The sequence below is a fragment of the Palaemon carinicauda genome, chromosome 2 (assembly GCF_036898095.1).
Source record: "Palaemon carinicauda isolate YSFRI2023 chromosome 2, ASM3689809v2, whole genome shotgun sequence".
Classification (NCBI taxonomy): domain Eukaryota; kingdom Metazoa; phylum Arthropoda; class Malacostraca; order Decapoda; family Palaemonidae; genus Palaemon; species Palaemon carinicauda.
The window spans coordinates 193,854,752-193,880,449 of NC_090726.1; positions in this window are offsets into that span (position 1 = coordinate 193,854,752).

Genomic DNA, 25,698 nt, shown 5'->3' on the forward strand with positions numbered 1-25,698 from the left:
ATATATATATATATATATATATATATATATATATATATATATATATATATATATATATATATATATATATATATATATATGTATATGTGTGTGTGTGTGTGTATTGGGGAGGAATTTCCATTTTCATAATAAACATAAACATGTAACATAGATGAAAGGCGATGATTCCCAGATTATGATTATGATAATTCCAAAGTCATTAATTTCTTGGCCATAAATAAGTATTGTGTACAATCACAACATTCAAAAACACCCCTTTAATCCTTTCAGTCAGATTTAACCAATAAACGAGTACGAACGTTTCCGGACCCATTTAGCCAATCGTTGCATTGCTTTGACGTCTTTTAGGCTTAGTTGGCCAATAAGAAAGCAAGACCCGGATCATCTACCAATTAGAACTCGTTTGACATTTTCTCTTAGGTAACTACGAGATTTGTTTACATTGAGTTGACTTCTGAGTTCAGACTTTCCTTTCCTCGTGATAGTGACGACTGACGATGATCAAGGATATATATTTGTGTTCTCTCATTGATGTGTTTATTTCGTAATTTATAGTGATAGGAGCTACGGAGGGGAAACCATTTTTCCTCGTAGATTTAACATTAGTTTTTGTATGAAGAAATGCTACGTGATTTCACAACTTGTCCATTGTAATTATTGAAGTCATTTGGATCTGCACAGGAGTGAGTTTTAGGTAAGTGAAGAGAAAGCGGTTTCATTGTAGTTTATTACATGGCCATGTAACCTAGGATTCCAACTACTTTTTTTATAGGAAAAATTACGGTTCCTTCGAAAATAACACTCGTTCCCGTCGCAAATTAATAGTTTCAGAAATATATATACATCTATATCCTCCGATAATGGGGGACCCCCAGTGGGAACTCGGGATTTTGGGTGGGGGAAACATACTGGGGAACCGATATATAACCGTAAATCAGTCCTTTTCTTCTCTATACATTTCCTTCTTGTATTTATTATAACCGTAGGAAAATACAAAACAGTATAACTGGATATATTTGGGAGGAGCCGTTTCAAAGGTTATTTCTTGTAGTAATACCGTAACCAGTGCTGCCAACGCCTGATGTAGTTTAAATGTTAGCATTCCATACCTGATGTAGATCAAATGTTAGCATTCCTTGCTAACATTAGCACCCATTTGTACGTTCGTTCGTTCGCACCAGTTTCCGACCTGCGCATATATAACCCCCCTGCGTAGGAGTTTCTCTCCCAGATTACTCTTTTTATTACCGTATTATTTTCTCATTTTATATTCCCATTCAATATTATTAATTATACATTCCATTTTACCTTCCTATATTGGGTTTATTTGTTTGGTTATTTCCTTTCCCATTTGTACGTACGTTCGTTCTCACCAGTTAGGTTCTGTGGTCTTTCTGTACTATTTATGTATTGTGTAAAAGTTATATGGAAAAAATATTTAATATTCGAATGGAAATATTTATCATTTCTGCCACTAGTAATGACATCGTGTCGTTGGTAGTTCTGTGTTCCATTCGTCACCGTTGGTAGTACTGTGAAACAAAGTAAGTCATTCCCCAATGCTTATTATATGAGTTTTGTGACCGGGGTACTTCTAGGCAAGGTTAGGTGGGTTTGTTAGGTTCTGTGGCCTTTTGGTACTTTTTATTTATTGTTTAATAGTTATATGGAAAAATTATTTAGTTTACGTATGGAAATATTTAGCATTTCTATCTCTAGAAATGTCATCGTGTCGTTGGTAACACTGTGTACCATTCGTCAACGTTGGTAGTTCTGCCAACCATTGGTAACGTTGCTAATGTTATCGTCCCCTACATCTGTTGTTTATATATTTTAACTCAGTATATATGTCAACAGTGTTAATATTTATATGGTTTATTTGTATTGTATTTCATTGTGTGATTTCGCACAGGAAATATATGATTTCCTATAGTAGATATCGTGATTTAACTGGTTTTCTCATTCATTTCATCCGTAATAACATCAACCAATTCGTCAACTTATAACTAACCGAATTGGTTGATCTGTTTGTTTGCGATGGAAATGAGCATCAAAATCGGTTAATCACGTTATTTGCTATAGGAAATCATATATTTCTTGTGCGAAATCACACCTTGGAATAATATACAAAATTACCGAGAAAGCTTTTATAGAGTTTTATTCGTAGTATATTAATTTTTGTTTGCTAATGTAGAATTGCGGTTTCATTGTAGTTTATTACATGGCAATGTAACCTAGGATTCCAACTACTTTTTCTTATAGGAAAAATTACGGTTCCTTCGAAAATAACACTCGTTCCCGTCGCAAATTAAGTTTCAGAAATATATATACATCTATATCCTCCGATAATGGGGGACCCCCAGTGGGAACTCGGGGTTTTGGGTGGGGGAAACATACTGGGGAACCGATATATAACCGTAAATCAGTCTTTTTCTTCTCTATACATTTCCTTCTTGTATTTATTATAACCGTAGGAAAATACAAAACAGTATAACTGGATATATTTGGGAGGAGCCGTTTCAAAGGTTATTTCTTGTAGTAATACAGTAACCAGTGCTGCCAACGCCTGATGTAGTTTAAATGTTAGCATTCCATACCTGATGTAGATCAAATGTTAGCATTCCTTGCTAACATTAGCACCCATTTGTACGTTCGTTCGTTCGCACCAGTTTCCGACCTGCGCATATATAACCCCCCTGCGTAGGAGTTTCTCTCCCAAATTACTCTTTTTATTACCGTATTATTTTCTCATTTTATATTCACATTCAATATTATTTATCATACATTCCATTTTACCTTCCTATATTGGGTTTATTTGTTTGGTTATTTCCTTTCCCATTTGTACGTACGTTCGTTCTCACCAGTTTCCGACCTGCGCATATATCGCCCCCCTGCGCATGAGTTTCCTCTCCCCAATTACTCTTTTTATCACCGTGTTATTTTCTCATTTTATATTCCCATTCAATATTATTTATCATTCATTCCATTTTACCTTCCTATATTGGGTTTATTTGTTTGGTTATTTCTTTATCTCTTCCTGGTTGCACATAAATACTTACTCTGGACTAGTTTTTTTATCCAGTTAATTCTCGGTATGATCATCTCATTTTATATTCCCATTCAATATTATTTACCGTTCATTCCATTTTACCTTCCTATATTGTTTTTATTTATTTTTGTTGGTTATTTCTTTTTCTCTCCTCTGTGTCTTATAAACCCTTTCTTTGGTCTAGTTTCCGCATATAGTTCATTCATGTTTACCCGCTACAATTCTTTGTTTTTCCCTTAACCAATCACCACCCTAGGCCTATGCAGATATCTCCCTACCCCCCACTTCCTTTATCCCTATTAGCGGTCTTTTCATACCCTTTGTTGCAATGGCTTTCCCGTTGTAACCTTTGACCTGGTGAGGTGTTCTGCATTACAAGTGCGGTTTCTTTTTTCGTATTTTGCGATGGAGCAAGTTATAGAAACTTGTAGCGGCTGCAGTATTCCGTACCTAAAAGCAGTGGCTCAATTCCAAGGTGATTTTTTGGATACTTCAGGTAATGTTGTGCATTTTCTTAAATCTCACACCGTTATTCCTCAGGGTTTAAAGTGCCCCTAGTGCCGTTCTGTTTTATCTTATAGGCAAGACATTCACGTGTTTTATTGCTATTCTGAATCCATCATTCGTAAAACTAAGAAGAAACGCCGTTGTGGTTATACCGTTACTGCCTATAAAGGTACTTTTTTGGACAAAAGTTGTCTACCCCCATGGAAGATAATATTATGTGCCATCCACTTTTTGCATTAACATTCGGACCATGGGACCCTCATGGATGGTATCGACATATCTTCGAAAACTAGTGTCGGTTGGAGAAGTTTCTGTTCCCAGGTTACCGAATACTTCGACGTTTTCTTCATAAAAGTAAGTCATTCCTCAATAGCCATTATACGTGTTTTGTGACCGGGGTACTTCTAGGCAAGGTTAGGTGGGTTTGTTAGGTTCTGTGGTCTTTCTGTACTATTTATATATTGTGTAACAGTTATATGGAAAAAATATTTAATATTCGAATGGAAATATTTATCATTTCTACCACTAGTTATGACATCGTGTCGTTGGTAGTTCTGTGTTCCATTCGTCACCGTTGGTAGTACTGTGAAATAAAGTAAGTCATTCCCCAATGATTATTATATGAGTTTTGTGACCGGGGTACTTCTAGGCAAGGTTAGGTGGGTTTGTTAGGTTCTGTGGCCTTTTGGTACTTTATATTTATTGTTTAATAGTTATATGGAAAAATTATTTAGTTTACGTATGGAAATATTTAGCATTTCTATCTCTAAAAATGTCATCGTGTCGTTGGTAACACTGTGTACCATTCGTCAACGTTGGTAGTTCTGCCAACAATTGGTAACGTTGCTAATGTTATCGTCGCCTACATCTGTTGTATATATATTTTAACTCAGTATATATGTCAACAGTGTTAATATTTATATGGTTCATTTGTATTGTATTTCATTGTGTGATTTCGCACAGGAAATATATGATTTCCTATAGTAGATATCGGGATTTAACTGGTTTTCTCATTCATTTCATCCGTATTAACATGAACCAATTCGTCAACTTATAACTAACCGAATTGGTTGATCTGTTTGTTTGCGATGGAAATGAGCATCAAAATCGGTTAATCACGTTATTTGCTATAGGAAATCATATATTTCTTGTGCGAAATCACACCATGGAATAATATACAAAATTACCTTATCATCGCAGATTGTGTTATTTTCAACATGTATTAGGTAGTCCTAATAATACATCAGTGTTTTTTAATTACATACCATTTTAAATTTCTTAACTTTGATTATTTTTTCGTGGTATTACTAACTCCAAGAGCCAAATGTTAAAGAGAAACTGCTATCTCTCCCCACCATCCTAATGTTTCCTCGCAGTCGAGTTGTATTCAATTTGTTTGTTTCCTTGTTTAGGTGTTAGCATGGCTATGCATAGAATTATGCTGTGGTCTAAACAAAATTTAAGCAAAGGCTGTCAATAGGTCATTGGTAACTCAAGTTTCACCGGCATTCGTAAACCTCGAACGACTAAAACCACAACTATGTTTATATTTTGTCAGTTGGACTCTCGTAGTTAAAAGTCATTTTCCTTGTAGATATGGAATTTTTAGTCAAATAGGCTATTTATTATGAAATTACGATAATAAACTGTAAAGTAAATATCGTATGGTTACATTTATTATCAGGCACCGACTAACCTAACCTAGGGAAAGTCACTAATGAAATAACGCCGTGTTACTGCTCATCGGACATGGACGTAACTGTGAACGGTGCTAAGGTAAAGTTATACCAATGAGTTCGGTAATATAAGACTAAAGAAATCGGGGGGAGAAGCGATGCTTTAATAAATTCAATTAATTATTTCATTTCGATTTTGACACCTAATCATATCTGCTCGATGAAAAGGAGTTTCTGGGGATTTGATTATTATTATTATTATTATTATTATTATTATTATTATTATTATTATTATTAGTGTTGTTGTTGTTGATATTGTTATTGTTACTATTATTGTTATCCGCAACAAATAATGAATTATCCTACATAACTATTACATAATTTTGAGAGTAAAATTTTGTATCAATAAGCTTTTCATATATCCCAGATGTAACATACCCGGTGTAGTACTATATGTGATATTATTTGGTTGTTGTTGTTGTTTTTGCTGTATTTTTTCACGATGCAGTTGTTATTCACAGTAATTCTATTCATATTTGATTGTCAATAGCAACGAAAGGATGAAACATTATGTAAACACTAACAAGTGAAATCAATGTTTTAATGTGAATTTCATCATGTTCTTTACCTATCTTCACTTTTCTTTATTGTAATCATTAGTTTACGGTCTCAAGAAAGCTGATGTTTCAATATAGGATTTTTTGTCTAATTAATATTGATTTAGATTTTTTTTTGGGCGGGGATGTTGTTGATAGGCCTAATCAATAGAAGTACATTCAATCAGAGGAAAATATTTGCGCATAATGCTTCCAAAATCATCTACCTTATATAATAAAGGGCAAGTGTTTGGGTCTCTCTCTCTCTCTCTCTCTCTCTCTCTCTCTCTCTCTCTCTCTCTCTCTCTCTCTCTCTCTCTCTCTGTATATATCTATATATATAAGTATATATATGTATATATATAATATACTGTATATACATAGATATATATTTCTGGTCACACGCAGCTCTCCCCGTCGCTCGGGTTAGAGGGGTGTGACTGTGCATGTGTGTATATCTAAAAATTTAGCCGTCAGTTTTGACGGATCGTGTACACTGGTTAAAGACAGTAGTTAAAAATTGTAACGATAACACCTAAAGATACGTCCCCCAATAGGAAACAGCAAAGGCTCACAGGAGAATATATATATATATATATATATATATATATATATATATATATATATATATATATATATATATATATATATATATGTGTGTGTGTGTGTGTGTGTATATTATGTACACACACACACACATATATATATATATATATATATATATATATATATATATATATAAACATATATGTATTTTATTTATAGTTTATATAGGAAAAATTTGTTTTAATGTTGTTGCTATTCTTAAAATATTTTATTTTTCCGTTTTTCCTTTCCTCACTGAGCTATTTTCCCTGTTGGGGCCCCTGGGCTTATAGTATCCTGCTTTTCCAACTAGGGCTGTAGCTTAGCAAGTAATAATAAAAATGATAATATATATGTAAATATATATATATATATATATATATATATATATATATATATATATATATATATACATATATATATGTATATATATATATATATATATATATATATATATATGTATATATATATATATGTATATATATATATGTATATATATAAATAATTCATCATCTGTTATTACTAGTCCACTGCAGAACAAAGGCCTCTGAGATGTCTTTTCACTCGTGTCTGCTTATGTTCTGCATATCTCAGTTCACACCTGCAAATTTTCTTAGTTCATCAATCTATCGTCTTCTTTTCCTTCCCCCTATTCTTTTGCAGTCTCTAGGGACCCATTTTGTCATTCTTATTTTAAGTCCGTGTAATATCTGCCAGTCTCGTTATACATCCTGCTCATGACCATTTCTTGTTTTTTACATGTTATTAAAATATTCTCTACGATCGTATCCTGATTGCTTTTTTTCAAACTCTTAGTGTTTTTCGCATCATTAATCTTTCCATAGCTCTTAAGGCTTTAGTAAGGCTCCAAGTTCCTGATACATAAGTTAATACTGGTACGACCATCTCATTAAATACTTTTCTTTTTAGAGAAAGTGGCATTTTACTTTTCATAATCAAATTTTGTTTACCAAAAGTTCTCCATCCCATGCTTATCCTTCTTTTAATTTCAGTCTCATGTCCTAAGGACATATATTAATTTACAATCTGTAGAGGTTCATCCTTAATGCAATTTGTTGTCTGCATTTTCATTGAACATTATCTTAGTTTTACTCCTATTCATTTTCAGTCCTACATTTCTGCCTTCCCTATTCAGATCTTCTGTTATCTTTTGCAGTTCCTCCCATGGTTCGCTAAATAGAACTATGTCATCTGCTAGTATTATGTGGTTAAGGTATTCCCAATTATGTTAATTCCTGTATTTTCCCAATCTAAATTTTTAATAAGACACGCTGTGAATAATTTAGGAGAGATAAGGTCTCCCTGTCTAACTCGTGTCTCAATCAGAATTTTCTCACTATCTTTTGTAGTTTTAGGATTGCTGTACTTCATAATGTAAGATTCTAACATAAGATTTATCTATGTTTGTGTCATAGCCCTTCTTTTTCTCTCTCTCTCTCTCTCTCTCTCTCTCTCTCTCTCTCTCTCTCTCTCTCTCTCTCTCTCTCTCTCTCTCTCTCTCTCCATGTAGGACTACTGTATAACTAAATTAAGACCACTGGGTAAATAATTTTCAATAATTAATCAAAGTCTACAACAACACACGGACATTAAAACGTTATTTGGTGTGAGAGACATTCGGTCCATTTCTTCTTCATTTGCACAGGTGGTCTTTGGGGATTTTCGGAGATAGGTCTGTTCTGTAAAAAAGGTTTAATATTTAATTTTGCCTTGTTTCAAGTATTGTCTCCAGTCTGGTCTTCTGCTGCTGAATCTCATCTTAATTTATTGGACAGAAACTTCGGTCTGTAAACTCTCTTATTCCGGGTCTAGATACTATTCTCTGTCACAGTCGTTCAGTTAGTTCTTGTTCTCCTGTCTGGTCTTCAGCTGCTGAATCTACCTTAATTTTTTGGACAAAAACTTGTTGTCTACTAAATATCCTATTCCTGGTCTAGATGTTAATCTCTGGCACCGTAGATCAGTTTTTTTTTTTTTTTTTTTTTTTTTTGCATGTTGCATAAGATTTTTCATAATTCTGACTATCCTTTGTTTTTAGATCTAACAAGACAGTACTATCATGTACGTAGTTCTAGGTATGCAGTTAATTCTAACAGTCTTGCCTTCTCCACTATAACGCTCAATACTACACAGTATTCTAGAAGTTTTATTCCAGCTGTGACCAGATTGTGGAATGATATTCCTAATTAGGCGGTGGATCTTTAGATGTTCAAACTTGCAGTAATTGTTTTTCAAGTTGAATAGTTTATACTGTATATGACAGATCTGTTTTAACGTTATGGATTTTAAGATATTTATACTCGTTATTCCTTACTTCTCGTGTAGTTTATTCCCTTATTTCCTTTCCTCACTGAGCTATTTTTCCTTCTTGGATCCCTTGTACTTATAGCGTCCTGCTTTTCCAACTAGGGTTGTAGCTTAGCTACAATAATAATAATAATAATAATAATAATAATAATAATAATAATAATCTATATATCTATTTAAATCACTCGTCTGCTAAATCTTCAATTTTACTGATACATTTTCAGTTGCACAATCGAATTCTTTATACAAAAAATATTGTATATTGAAGACAGAGAAAGGAAATGAAAATTCCAATGAAATAGTTTAAAGGTTTAAAGGCTGCTCATGAATGGCGGAGGCTAGGGACAATAACATTGCCCTAGCAAGCAGGACAATGCCACTAGAGATTGACCATATATACATGTGATCAGCGCCCAATCCCCCTCCCCACCCAAGCCAGGACCAAGGAGAGTCAGGCAATGGCTGCTGATGACTCAGCAGATAGACCTATAGACTCCCCCAAACCCCCCATCCTTAGATCACAAGGATGGTGAGATTGCAGGGACCAAAGGAACTAACGAGTTTGAGCAGGAATCGAACCCCAGTCTTGTGTTCACCATTTAGGGATGTCACCACATCGGCCACCGCAACCACAGTGAATCTGAACAAACCGTCTTTCTTCCCTCCATCGGTAATTTTAGTGAAATTTTGTAATTTGCCCAATTAAGAACAATTACATATTTAGTACCTGCATGAAATTCCACATGTTCAGTGGTTACTTTCCTCTAAGTAATGGTAGAAGAGACTCAGCTATGTTCAACAGCTCTTCTGGGGGAAGGACACTCCAAAATCAAACCATTGTTCTCTATTCTTGGGTAATGCCATAGCCTCTGTACCATGGCCGTCCACTGTCTTGGATTAGAGTTCTCTTGCTCTTGGGTACATTCGGGCTAACTGTTCTATCCTATTTATCTTCTTGTTTTATTAAGTTTTTATAGTTTATATAGGAAATATTTACTTTAGTGTTGTTACTGTTCTTAAAATATTCTGTTTTCATTGTATTACTTCTCTTGTCGTTTATTCATTTCCTTCTTTCCTTTCCGCACCGGGCTATTTTTCCCTGTTGGAGCCCTTGGGCTTATAACATCTTGCTTTTCTAACTAGGGTCGTAGGTTAGCTTCTAATATCAATAATAATGTAACTACTCTGTAACTAGTCGGGTAAACAATGATCGATACAGGTAAGATATTGATTTCATTAAATGGCCTAAGTTGAAGACACGCTTCATGAGTCAGCAAATATTGCACCATTACAACAGGCTAAATAGTAATTTTACTGTTCCATGTATATATATATATATATATATATATATATATATATATATATATATATATATATATATATATATATATGTATATATATACATACATATATACAAAAGTATAATCATGCTTATATAGTATACTTGGAAACATACACATGTATATACATGCATCAGAAACTTGGAGCCTTAATAAAGCCTCAGAACATATTATTATTATTATTATTATTATTATTATTATTATTATTATTATTATTAACATTATTATTATTAATGATTAATTATTAATTAGTATTATTATTATTATTATTATTATTATTATTTTTATTATTTTATTTTAATATTTTATTGTTATTTTTATTATTTTTACTATTATTATTATTATCATTATTATTGTAATTATTATTGTTATTATTATTATTATTATTATTGTAATTATTATTATTATTATTATTAGCCAAGGTACAACCCTAGTTGTAAAAGCAGGATGCTATAAGCCCAAGGGCTCCAACAGGGAAAAATAGTCCAGTGAGGAAAGGAAACCAGGAAATGAATATACGATATAAGAAGTAATGAAAGATTAAAATGAAATATTTTAAAAACAGTAACAGAATTAAAACAGATAATTCATATATAGACTATAAAAAGACTTATGTCAACCTGTTCAACATAAAAAAAATTGCTGCAAGTTTGAACGTTTGAAATTCTACTGATTCAACTACCTTATTAGGAAGATCATTCCACAACTTGGTCACAGCTGGAATGAAACTAAAATCATAACATAAGCTAGTTACAACTCAAAGAGATATGGATAGAATAATGATGAGTATAACACTAGACATAATCTCGTTAATTTCATCAATATATTCAGGGTTGCAAACTCTCATTGCTGGTAAAATAAAATTAAATACAGTTTTCTTAACTTTATTAATATGATTTCAGTAGATATGTATATATAGATTGCAGATATATTGGTTGGTTTTCTAGAATTCCATCTATTAAAACGACAATCCCAAAAAATATAAACTATAATTATTCTCCAACTCTATATTAAGATCTATTGACGATACCATGCCATTCAATCTATCAAAAATAATATTAAAATTTTCATTTAGTAGCATTTAAGAATTTGCGTTCAAAAACTTGCACTAACACACACATGTAAATGTATATCATATATCGTGAATATATTTGTATATGTATGTACGGATGCATGTAAATATATATATATATATATATATATATATATATATATGTGTGTGTGTGTGTGTGTGTGTATGTATCATATATCATTAACATATTTGTATATATACATACAGATGCATGTAGATATACACGAATATATATATATATATATATATATATATATATATATATATATATATATATATATATATATATATATATATAGTTATATAGATGTATATATATATATTTATATATATGTATGTATATACATATATGTTTTATATATATATATATATATAATATATATATATATATATATATATATATATATATATATATATATATATATATATATATGTGTGTGTGTGTGTGTGTGTGTGTGAGTGTGTGTGTCTGTGTTTGTTTGTGGGTATAAAATAATGCATATTAGGTCTTGTTACGAGGAATTGAAGTTCTCAAATTTCGATGTTTTACGTTTGCTTCTTTCGACGAATTTCTCCATCACAAACTCAACTAATGAGAGAACCATGCCTGTTGAAAAACAGCGAATGTATTCGTTAATTAACAATTAATTCAAATAAAACGGTTTTTATTATAAATTAGTCACTGAAATTACGTTGATTGCAACATCATCTGTGGATGTAATTAACGGATTTATTATCCTTCCCTATATAATAAAGAATAGGATTAGAAATGTAACTATAGGAGAGATTACTAGAGTGCCGTATAGGGATGAGATCATGGTGAGGAGTAGATGGAGATGGTTTGGGCATGCTCTTCGCACTCCCCAAGAGAGATTGGTTCACCAAACTTTCAACTGGGATCCACCAGGCACCAGAAGAGTTGGAAGACTCAGGCCTACATGGCTGAGAACTATGCAGCGTGAAGTGGGAGTTGATGTGTGAAGTATTAAAAGCTCAAGATGGAGACGACTGGCGGATTCTAACTGAGGCTCTTTGCGTCAATAGGCGTAGGAGATGATGATGATGATGATGAAGTAAGGAATAAAACCTACAGAATAGTTTAAGATTAGTAACAACTTTCAAATAGATCAGCCATGTATTACATTCGCCCTTTGTATAAGAAACATGAAAAATAAATGAATCAATCAAACAAAAAGAAACAAATGTATTTACAAATTGTATAAAAATCGTTCTGAATACAATCTATTCGCTAATTTTGGGAATTTATAAGAATATAACTCCATATTTTGCAACTTATTAGTACACAAATCATTCTAGTTTATCTCAACGAATTTTGCTTGAAATGGACAAAAAAAAAAGGATATCGATAATATGCATAAAACTACTTGTGATATTTACCAAGAATTTCTATAACTCTACTACTTAGAATATTTTAATCAAATTTTGCATGAAAATTGCTTGAAATATTTACCCACAATTTGGCCAAAAAATTTCTTAAAGTATTTAACTAAATATTGCATAAAACGTCTTACAATATTTAACTGAAAATTGCTTAAAACATCTTAGAATATTTACCGAACAATTGCATAAATCTTCTTCAAATATATACCTAAAAATTGCACAAAACGTCTTGAAACATTTACCTAAAATTGCCTAAAACGTCTTAAAATATTAACCCAAAAATTGCATAAAACTTCTTGAAATATTTACCTGAAAATTGCCTAAAACGACTTAAAATATTAACCTAAGAATTGCATAAAACGTCTTGATATATTTACCTGAAAATTTCATAAAATGTCTAAATATTTATCTCAAAATCGCATAAAACGTCTTAAAATATTTACCTGAAAATTGCATAAAACGTTTTGAAATATTTAACTGAAAATTGCATGAAACGTCGTAAAATATTAACCTTAAAATTGGATAAAACGTCTCGAAATATTTACCTGAAAATTGCATAAAACGTTTTAAAATTTTTACCTGAAAATTGCGTAAAACGTCTTGAAATATTTATCTAAAAATTGCATAAAACGTCTTAAAATATTTAACTGAAAATTGCATGAAACGTCTCAAAATATTTACATGAAAATTGCATAAAATGTCTTGAAATATTTACCTGAAAATTGCATAAAACGTCTTGAAATATTTACATGAAAATTGCATAATACGTCTTAAAATATTTAACTGAAAATTGCATGAAACATCTTAAGATATTTACCTGAAAATTGCATAAAATGTCTTGAAATATTTACTTGAAAATTGAATAAAATGTCTTAAAATATTTACTTGAAAATTACATAAAACGTTTTTAAAATATTTACCTGAAAATTGCATAAAACGTCTTGAAATATTTATCGAAAAATTGCATAAAACTTCTTAGAAATCTACCTAAATTTGCATAAAACATCTTTAAATTTTTCCTGAAAATTGCATGAAACGTTTTTAAATTTTAACCTGAAAATTGCATAAAACTTAAGATATTTACCTGAAAATTCCATAAAACGTCTTGAAATATTTACCTGAAAATTGCATAAAGCGTCTTAAAATATTTACCGGAAAATTGCATAAAGCGTCTTAAAATATTAACCTAAACATTCATTAAACGTCTCGAAATATTTACCAGAAAATTGCATAAAACATCTTGAAATATTTACCTGAAAATTGCATAAAGCGTCTTAAAATATTAATCTAAACATTCATTAAACGTCTCGAAATATTTACCTGAAAATTGCATAAAATGTCTTAAAATATTAACCTAAATGTTGTATAAAACGTCTTAAGATATTAACCTAAAAATTACTTAAAACGTCTTAAAATATTTACCTAAAATCGCATAAAACTTCTTAGATTATTAACCTAACCATTGCATAAAACGTCTTGAAATATTAACCTAAATATTGCATAAAACTTCTTAAGATATTTACCTGAAAATTGCATAAAACATCTTAAAATAATAACCTAAGAATTGCATAAAACGTCTCGAAATATTTACCTGAAAATTGCATAAAACGTTTTTAAAATTTTACCTGAAAATTGCATAAAACGTCTTAGAATATTTATCTAAAAATTGCATAAAACTTCTTAAAATATTTACATGAAAATTGCATAAAATGTCTTGAAATATTTACCTGAAAATTGCATAAAATGTCTTGAAATATTTACCTAAAAATTGCATGAAACGCCTTAAAATATTTACTTAAATATTGCATAAAACGTCTCAAAATATTTACATAAAAACTGCATAAAACGTCTCAGAATATTTATCTAGAAATTGCATAAAACATTTTAAAATATTTACCTGAAATTGTATAGAACGTTTTGAAATAACAATTAATTTGAAATAACTTTTCAATGCAAATTGCGTAAAGACTGAAGGTAACATCTACCTTCAACTCTCAGAAGAGTCTCTCAAAATAACCCCCTCTAACCCCCCCCCCCCCCCCGTATAGCTTGCATAGGAGATCCTCCCCAACTCACCCCCTATGTATATGAGGAAGACTCCATAGAAATCTGCCAGCTCCAAGGAGCGGGAAGTGTTTGTCACTCGGAGCTTTGAGCAGAAAGAGGACTTTGCAGTTGCAGTGTTGAACATGAAGCCGATGATGCCACTCTCTTTCAACCTCCAGAGTCTGCAACGATTACATGAAGGACATGAAGGAGTTTATTTACATTTGAGGCTTAGTAATAATTGTAGTTTGATTCGAGTTGTCCTTTATAGCTATTTTTATTTTCCTCATATATATATGTATATGTATGGATATATATATAAATATATATATATATATATATATATATATATATATATATATATATATATATATATGTATATATATATATGTATATGTGTGTGCGTATGTATGTATATATATATTTATAACATTTATGTATATATATATATATATATATATATATATATATATATATACATGTATATATATATATATAGATATACATATATATATATATATATATATATATATATATATATATATATGTGTGTGTGTGTGTGTGTAATATACATCTCCCTTATATAGTAAAGAATAAATATCTGGCTATATACATACATATATATATATATATATATATATATATATATATATATATATATATATATTTATATATATATATATATATATATATATATATATATATATATATATATATATATATATATATATTCTGTCACGCTCAATGGCATTGCCAGACATATAAGTACTCCGATTATCCCTGTCCCTCTGATAGGGGAGAGGGGAAGTAGTCATGCCTTGGTGAGAGGGGGTTACTCTAAGAGGAAAAGTGAGGGGGTGGGAAGGATTGAATCTGTGCGTGACTTATTTATCTGAACATTTAGCCTTCATTTTTTAACAGGTCGTGTACAATAGTATATATGTATATGATACATATATACTCATATATATATATATATATATATATATATATATATATATATATATATATATATATATATATATATATAAAATTCCATCTCTCCCTCGGGTAGGGGAAGAAGAAGTAGTTATACCCTGGTGAGAGGGGCTGCTCCAATAGAAAAGGGGGAGCGGGTGGGAAGGATTAAATGTGTGTTCGTATTTGTGCATATCTAAATATTTAGCTGTCATATCTGACGGGTCGCTTACACTAGTGTGTGTATATATGTGCATTTATATATATATATATATATATATATATATATATATATATATATAGATTCCTACATATATACAGTACACATACATATGTATATATATATATATATATATATATATATATATATATATATATATATATGTATGTATATATATATATATATATATATATATATATATATATATATATATATATATATATATATATATATATAGATTGATAGATACTCGTATATGCCTACATACATTTATTTTATCATAAAGGAAGTAAAGTTTTTGCGACAAAATATCTGGCACAACATGTAAAACAGGCACATAAAAGTTTTTTTTTTTTACAATCTATGAACTCATAGGTTAGATCTTCACAAATATCCATTTCCCTTCTGGACATGCTCAAATTTCTGAGGAAGTCACAGTTCTTACACATTCAGCTCTTTCCTCACAAACCTGAAAACACTATTGCACTGTAATTGTTCAGTGGTTACTTTCCACTTGGTAAGGGTAGAAAAGACTAGCTATGGTGAGCAGCTCTTCTACGAAAAGGACACAACAAAATCAAACTATTGTTTTCTAGTCTTGTGTAGTCTCATAGCCTCTGTACCATGGTCTTGCACTGTCTTGTGCTAGAGTTTCCCTATTTCCTTTCCTCACTGGGTTATTTTCACTGTTGGAGCTCTTGGGTTTACAACATCCTGCTTTTGCAACAAGGATTGTAGCTTAGCTAATAATGATAATAATAATAGTCTTGGGTGGTGCCATAGCCTCTGTACCATGGTTTTTCACTGTCTTGGGTTAGAGTTCTCCTCCTTGAGGGTACACTCAGGCACACTATTCTGTCTTTTTCCTTATTTCCTTTCCTCACTGGACAATTTTCTTTGTTGGAGCCTCCGGGCTTTTAGCATCCTGCTTTTCTAACTAGGGGCATAGCTTAGCAAGTAATAATAATAATAATAATAATAATAATAATAATAATTACATTGGGTCGATTTGGGGGAGAAGCGAGGAGCCCTTGGCGAATGCCAGACTGCCGGGAGTTGCTCCGAAGAACGTCTGGGATGCCATGTACAAGAGTGGGCACTTGCCAGTCTGTAAATAAACGAAAATTCAAATTATTATTACCAGCCAAGCTAAAACCCTAGTTATAAAAGCAGGATGCTATAAGACCAAGGGCCCAGCAGGGAAAAAATTGCCCATTGAGAATAGGAAATACACCTGCTGATCTGTAAGCAAACAAAAATTTTTAAAAAATCTCAAGTAACTTGGGGTTTTACCCTATCCTAAAACGAAATATCTGATAAAACAATGATATTTTCTTGTTTTAATTATAACTCAGCATTATCTAAAAAAAATATTTAAAAATACTTTTCCATAGCAGGATTCTGACAACAGAGAACAGAGACTAGAGACTCACTTTCTTTAACATGGTATGCAAAACGAATATGTAGGAAGCACGTCCAATGAACGATGCCTGTTTACCATTAATGGTATCTCTTGTGGCCTTTGGAAGGTCGTAGTGAACCAGGGCTTGCTTCTGTAGTCTGTTCAGGACGGTACCCTCGGGTGCCTGCTGTTGTTAAAGAAATCAAAATAAAATTTCTTATGAAATACAGTACACCTAACTGCATCTAATTGCTATTGGAACTTTGACTCTTTAGCATGTTTTTGACCCTTGGACTCACTACATGAAGTAGAATCTTAATCTACCCTAATCTCATCTAAAGCAGTCCAATGTTACAGATGATGACGTTCAAACTTACTCTGTAAATGTTAAACATTGCTCACCCACCTCACTTGAACTACTATACTTTGCCACATGTTGGAAACATCGAATAGGGATTCAGGGATGAGGGGACCTCTTTTGGCATGTTGCTGTTACTTTTTTAAGTGTAAGATATTCCTCATGACTCGGCACCAGGGAAATGACCTTGTTCTTAAAAATCCTTTTCCAGACTGCACAGTCACTAAAACAGGTTTCCAGGTCAGCTGGTGAAGATATGAATTTCTTTAAAATTAAATTGGCCTGGTCTTCATATCTTTTTGGTTACCCTTTTTAGTGGTAAGCATAGAATTTGTTCTTCAGACCTTATGATCAGTGGCAATTGGTGAGTAAGGCTTCTATACCTTTGTTATAGAATCTCTGTTTGAAATCAGATCCTTCCAGGTGAGGCCCAAAATTTTTTGCAACCAGGATATGTGAAAAATGGCTAGTTGTCCTACATGGTGTCCTTATATAGTCCAGACGTATAACACATAAAGAAGAGTAGGCGTACATACTGCATTATATGCTTGGATGTTAGTGGTGAATCGTCATCAAATATGAATTATATATATGGCGTCTGTATTTTCGAAGGTATCACAGTTATTCTACTTCAACACTATTCACAGAGGACAGTCGAGCATATAGAAGGCCAGTGAGTTTGGTAGAAAAGCCCTTTGATAGACTGCCCTGGCAGAAAATGGGCTAATCTTGATATTTGTCTTAATGTGGTAGTCGTTCTGATATTTCACGTGGAGGAGCCCAATCTAAGGCTGGGTTACAGCTAAGTACAATAACAAGATATTTATTTTGCTTCTTGTTAGGTATTTCGGGTGGAAAACTGAAAAACTTATTCCTTGTTGCCGCCCAATGCTCCATGAAAATTAATTTCATGTTATGAAGTACATCTAGCTTGCTTCGTTATGAATAGAATTATATGGTAAGATTGGAAAGTACGAAAATCATAACATATGAAATATCTTTGTATGTTTAGAGTAACGAAAATCATGACATAAGAAATATCTTTGCATTTTTAGAATAAGCAGTGAAAACCAAACTGTGAAATACCTACAAAGTATTAACAGCAAATATATTAATGCTAATATTGATAATAATTGCACCTATCATCGAATTAACCCCTAATTAGTCTTAATGAACCGGTCAACTAACCACCATTGCATGATACAGGATACTGCCTGCAGGCATAAAAGTCTTGATCTTAGTTTGCACAAGTTCTTCCATCGAATCAAAGGGCAGTTGCACCTTCGGCAGGATGAGCATGGCCTTCAGGTTACTCCTGTAGACGGTGTTCACCACCAGGGATAGCAGCAGCCAAAGACCTGTCATTAATCTTATGGAGTTCCCCGTCGGGTACCAGGAACAGGCTGCAATAAAGGAATGTTGATACTTGGAGTTCTGGGTTTAGAAGGATTAATTATGTATGAGTACATATGTGACATATGTATAGCATTTTGCTTTTCCAACCAGAGTTGTAGCTAAAGATCATAGACAAGAGAAAGATAGTTCACCGATCCCAGTATTCCATGACATCAGAGCGCATATGTTACATATGTATGGCATTTTGCTTTTCCAACCAGGGTTATAGCTAAGGACCATAGGCAAGAGAAGGGTAGTTCACCAATCCCAGCATGCCATGAAGTTATATAATTAGCTAAATAGAGTTGGTACACTGCTTGGTTGCGTATTTAAAGGTTTAAAGGCCGCTCATGAATGGCAGAGTCAAGGGACAGTGACATTGTCCAAGCAGGACAATGCCCTAGAGAATGACCATATAACATATGATCAATGCCCAAGCCCCCTCTCAACTCAAGCTAGGACCAAGGCAGTGGCTACTGAAGACTCAGCAGATAGACCTATAGGCTCCCCCGAACCCACCATCCTTAGCCAACTAGGTTGGTGAAGCTGCAGCGACCAAAAAAACTAACGAGTTTGAGCGGGACTCCAACCCCAGTCTGGCAATCACCAGTCAGGGACGTTACCACATCGGCCACCACAACCCACAAATAGATTTTTTTGCCTTGCTTATATTTGTGATGTTTATGGGTGTTTGTGCAGTATTTGGGTATTCAAGCAACATCAGAAACAGGAAATCAAGGACAGTCAAGCTTTTCCAGTTTCCAGGAACAGTAAAATACAAGGAGATTGGACTGCAGCACGTAAAACAGTAGGTTACGTTCATTCAACAAAATGCCCCAATTTGCTCGTCGTGTGATTAATTTGTCTTGTGATGTCTGAGTACTGTTATGATGTGATGATACTACAGTAGTATGAGCAAGCCATCGCCCACTTCTTGACGTCCCTGGCGACTGTGACGTCACATAAACAACGTTTGGTGAACTGTCCTTCTTTTGTCTATCATCCTTGACTGTCGCTAGGCTAGTAATAATATATACAGTATATATATATATATATATATATATATATATATATATATATATATATATATATATATATATATATATATATGTGTGTGTGTGTGTGTGTGTGTGTGTGTGCGTGGCGGGGTGTGTCCAGTATATATATTAATTAATTTAGTTATATATATATATTTATATATATATATATATATATATATATATTTATATATATGTATTATTTGTTAGTGCGTTAAGTATCATTGCCTAGCTTACCTTTATTCAACATTATGAATTGTATGTCTATAATTAAAATCAATAATGGTCAGGTTTCACAGAGAGAGAGAGAGAGAGAGAGAGAGAGAGAGAGAGAGAGAGAGAGAGAGAGAGAGAGAGAGAGAGAGAGAGAGATACAATACTCACGTTGAGCGAGAATCGAACCAACAGTCCAATAGCAAGAGTTCCATAAGCTTCTAAGAAACCTTTCTTTCTTGACGCCATGTTTCTCCTTGGCTTCCTTCGCTTGTAGGCCTACTTCACTGAGCCTAAAATAGAAAATAAATGACAATTGATCTTCTGTGATTGAAAAGAATGAATAAACTTATTAAATGTCTGTATGGTACAGTGATCATCCGTCTTTCTCACCTCCCTTTGTAGTCTAATTCTGTTCTTCCTCTCTGGATGGCAACCGTTACACATCCGGCAACTATCAGCATGACTCCAAAGAACAGCCAGACCTGTTGGCCAAAGGTGGAGGAATTCATGTTAGGTAAGCTTGATACTTCATCAAGTTCTCGAGAGGACACAGACATGGACTCATTTTATTATACACACACACACACACACACACACATATATATATATATATATATATATATATATATATATATATATATATATATATATATATATAGTTATTTCTAATGTAGAGATTCAAGTATGTATACACATATACATAAGTAAAGTATATGTGTGTATACATATTTGAATCTATACATTATATATAAGTATGCACACACACACACATATATATATATATATATATATATATGTATACATATAAATATATATATATATATATATATATATATATATATATATATATATATATATATGTATATCTATATATATCTATATCTATATATATATATATATATATATATATATATATATATATTTATAAAGTAAGCCTATATATATTTCAATTTAATAAATCATAGTTCATTCCAAGAATCAGTACATATTTCTATCACATTATAACATGGGTTCTGGAGATTGAAAAAGAGATTCTTGGGTCATCCATCTTCAAGTAATATCATTGGTTTTTAATCTATTTTACCTGGCGTACAGTTGGACACACGAATTTCTGGTACCCATCACTTTGAGGAAGTGTATCCTGTCAGACCCTTACTGAGCAGCGAGTTACTATGTGTAGACACCCCAACAACCTCTTCTAACTCTCACCTACACTGTGTGTTTGGTTACTCACCTTGCAGTAACGGTGTGCCAGGGTGAACATCCTTAGAGCAAGGTGTGCCAGGAATTTCTGTATCCAACTGTATATCCATAGCAATTCAAAGGATAAAGTAATTAACCCAAAATAACAATACATTTCGTATGATCTCTTACCTCTGGAGTAAAGGGTTTGAACAATCCATTCATATTGGATTGGATTCCCGGCCACTTGTGAGCGAGAATCTTATCGTCCATTAGAAGTGGAGTACTGTAGTCGAAATTACGAGATCTTAGCTCATTCATGGCCATTATTCCCGAAAAGTCAGCCTCCTGCACAACCCAATTTAGAAAAAAGGGAAAAGAAGCTTGTATGAGTCTGTGGATGATTTTTAATAGGCATTAATGAATATCCTTATGTACACAAAAAGTTATTCAAAGAAATATATGTATATATATATATATATATATATATATATATATATATATATATATATATATATATATATATATATATATATAGAGAGAGAGAGAGAGAGAGAGAGAGAGAGAGAGAGAGAGCATAACGTAAATATTGTTAATATCTATTGTTAAAAGAAAGCCAGTGGCCTTCCTATGGCAAGCCTACTTACAGGTATCCGTTTTGAAAATTAGCAAATCTATATGTGAATAATGATAATAATAATAATGGTAATGGTGATGATGATAATAATAATGTTCATTTCAACATACTATAATATGACCTCTTCCTTAGAGTTCTTCAAACTCGTCAGTAGCAACAATCTTTATGTACGGTCCTCTCCACAACAGTCAACTAGGCTACTTATTCAAGGGTTTGTATGGTGATGATAGCAATCAATAACATCAGGGAGGTTTAATAAAGATTCAACCACCTTGTCCTGCCATCAGTATCTGAAAGGAGTTTCAACGCCCTTAGTCCTCGATGTACCAGCGGACTAGAAACATTGCAATAAACTGTCCCTAAGTCAGACGAGATGTCTTCACTGTTATGGAATCTTCTGGTATCTACAGCTTTTGTGTCGATACCTTCTTGAAGATCAATGAATAAGGCACTTTATTACAACTTAAGGACGAGAGCTCCAGTGGAGTCTTCTTGTTGGAAAAGAGAACTACGACTACCTCCTTCTTGAGGACGTCTCATTTAACATTAGTGGTAACAGCATTAAAATCACATTCTGCATGAAGGGTGCCATTGCAGGTTGTCTCGGGGCATCCCTCCAGTGCCCCTTCTTCCACTTCATCATTTGATCTTTTATCTTTTAAAAACTTCAATGTGGATAATGTTATCATAGAAAACATCGTCGAGGGCACTAGAGATGAAATGACGATGCTGAAGAGGGAGGAAGAGCACATTATGAGTCATCTAACTGCCAATGTCCATTCTGTTGGCTGTATGAGGGTGTGAATATTGTTGTTTATCATCAGTCAGAAAAGACATAGTACGTCCTCCTTAAGTGTAAACTGACTCCATTGCAGTTAACCTCCAACTAACCAATTTACCATAATAAAACACAACTGCTTCGCTGCTGTATATTGGGATGACTAAGTATTGTCTGGTGGGAAGAGTGACCAGACACCATCAAAACAAATTATTAGTAGGAATGATAGAATATGTTGAAGAGAATAAGGGATTGATCAGCCTACATTATGAAGAATTTTTGGTTTATAGTCTCGTCTATCTGTCGGTTGGCTGTCGGAGACCAGAGGTCCTACTAGGCTTCTTTCTCCATTTTACACCGTACTCCTAATTTTGATCAAGGGTCCGTGTTGATATAAGGCCAGGTCAATGGCAGTCAACCGACTTGTTTTCTGTGTTCATCGTCCAATGATGGTAGAAGTGTACACATGCAAAATGGGTTACATGATATTAACCCTGAAATAAGGATGTGATGATGTAAATAATCAGTTCCTTGCTTTTCCAATAGCACACAGAGCTTCAAGGTCTTTCTGTCTTCTGTCCGCTTGAAAGTTTCTATATATATATATATATATATATATATATATATATATATATATATATATATATATATATATGTATATATATATATATATACAACTTTTATAGAAACATTTATTTCATTGGCCTGGCCAATGAAAATTTACCCATTGTTAGACAACTGTAGTGGACACCAACCAGTTTGGATAAGGGCACGAGGCTAGCGACATCATCCCTAAAGTATTACTAAGACTCTGAGATTAGTATCCTTTGAAGCTATCCCCCCAAAGGCTGAAAATTCTTATAGATGAAGAAAAAAACGCAAATGCATCTTTCAAAACATTAAGATGAAAAGGATTTATGAAGAAACAACAAAGACTCACCTTTTTGTGAATGAGTCCCAGGACCCCAACCCAAGTCCCGTTTTCTAAAGGATATCCCATTCCTCGAATTGGACTTGTCGTGAATTCGATGCTGAAAACCATAAGGGAAAATCGTGTATTTATTTTATACATTTCCGTTTTTGTGCAATTTACATAGTGTGAGAAAAAGTACACCAGTAATATAACAAAACAATTGAAAAATTAAGTTGTGATATATATATATATATATATATATATATATATATATATATATATATATATATATATATATATATATATATATACATATATATATATCTATATATATATATATCTATCTATCTGCGAAATTAACAGAGTACTGTATGTGAACAAGTATGCCAGTAATATAATGAAATAATGGAAAGTATATTTATGTATATGCTTATATAATAACAACAAACTCGTCTTGAAGTTTTAAACCTCTGACCCTTGAAGGATTAGATGAAAGTATATAATATGATGCAATGATTTAATAAGGAAAAAATGTCAGATATAACATTGCATTTGGTGGATTATCCTGACATGCGCTGAAACTTACCATCTGCCAAGTTTCTCTCCAACAATGTTCAAAACATCAGTCAGGATGCCAGAAACTCTAAGCGTTTGGGCAGTTTCCTCAACTAAGATGAATGGCTCGTGCTGCAATTAACAAAGGAAAGTATAGAGATTACGCGTAAATAATAGTGATCATATGCCAAAAAGCTTGGTGTTCATGCCTACGCTAAGCAGTCTCTTGCTCTGCTGTGAATGTACTCATGCATAATCTGGGACTCGCTTCCTCTGCTGTGAATGTGTTCACGCCTACTGTTTCTTACTTGCTCTGTTCTGAATGGTGCTCACGTCTATTTAGAGACTCGCTTGCTCTGCTCTGAATGGCGCTCACGCCTACTCTGGGACTCGCTTCCTCTGCTGTGAATTGTGTTCACGCCTACACTGTGTCTTGCTTGCTCTGCTCTGAATGGTGCTCACGTCTATTTAGGGACTCGCTTGCTCTGCTCTGAATGGTGCTCACTCCTACTCTGGGACTCGCTTGCTCTGCTCTGAATGGTGCTCACTCCTACTCTGGGACTCACTTGCTCTGCTCTGAATGGTGTTCATGCCTATTCTGGGACTCGCTTGCTCTGTTCTGAATGGTGCTCATGGCTACTCTGGGACTCGCTTGCTCTGCTCTAAATGGTGCTCACGCCTACTCTGGGACTCGCTTGCTCTGCTCCAAATGGTGCTCACGCCTACTCTGGGACTCACTTGCTCTGCTCTGAATGGTGCTCACGCCTACTCTGGTACTCGTTTGTTTTGCCCTGGTTCTGTAACTTTAATAGGATACCTCAATTCCTTTTGAAGGTGGAATGGGACTATATAAACAAGATTAGATCTTATATCAGTACGACGATGCTCTGTAGGATTAACCCAGCGAAGGGGCGTTCTTTTAAAATGCCTTTTTTGACAGCAGTTGACTATAGCAGTCTCTGAATCCTCTAAGAAATTATATGGCATTGAATACAAAAGCTAATTGTTTTCCTTTTTCCCTGGCATAAATAGATTGAATTGAGTTGGGGAATTATTCGTGGACTGAAGAAAATTTAGTTAATGTGAAAAATTTAAAATCACTAATCTTTATATTGCCAAGGAAGTTCGTCTTACTATCAGTAAATAAGATTGCATTCAAATTACACGAATCGTAGTAGGAAACTGTACAAAAAAAGATACATAATATTTACAGAGAGAGAGAGAGAGAGAGAGAGAGAGAGAGAGAGAGAGAGAGAGAGAGAGAGAGAGAGAGAGAGAGAGAGAGACTTACTGTTTCGACTGCAGCTTTCAGACAGGTGTTGTTAGTTCCTCGTTCCACAAAATTCCCTTTTGCCAAACCAGCAGCAGAACTGTAGTTGAGGACCAGGGCTATTCCAATAATGATTGGCCATCCCATTCTTGGACTGTCGTGGAGAAATGGAAAATGT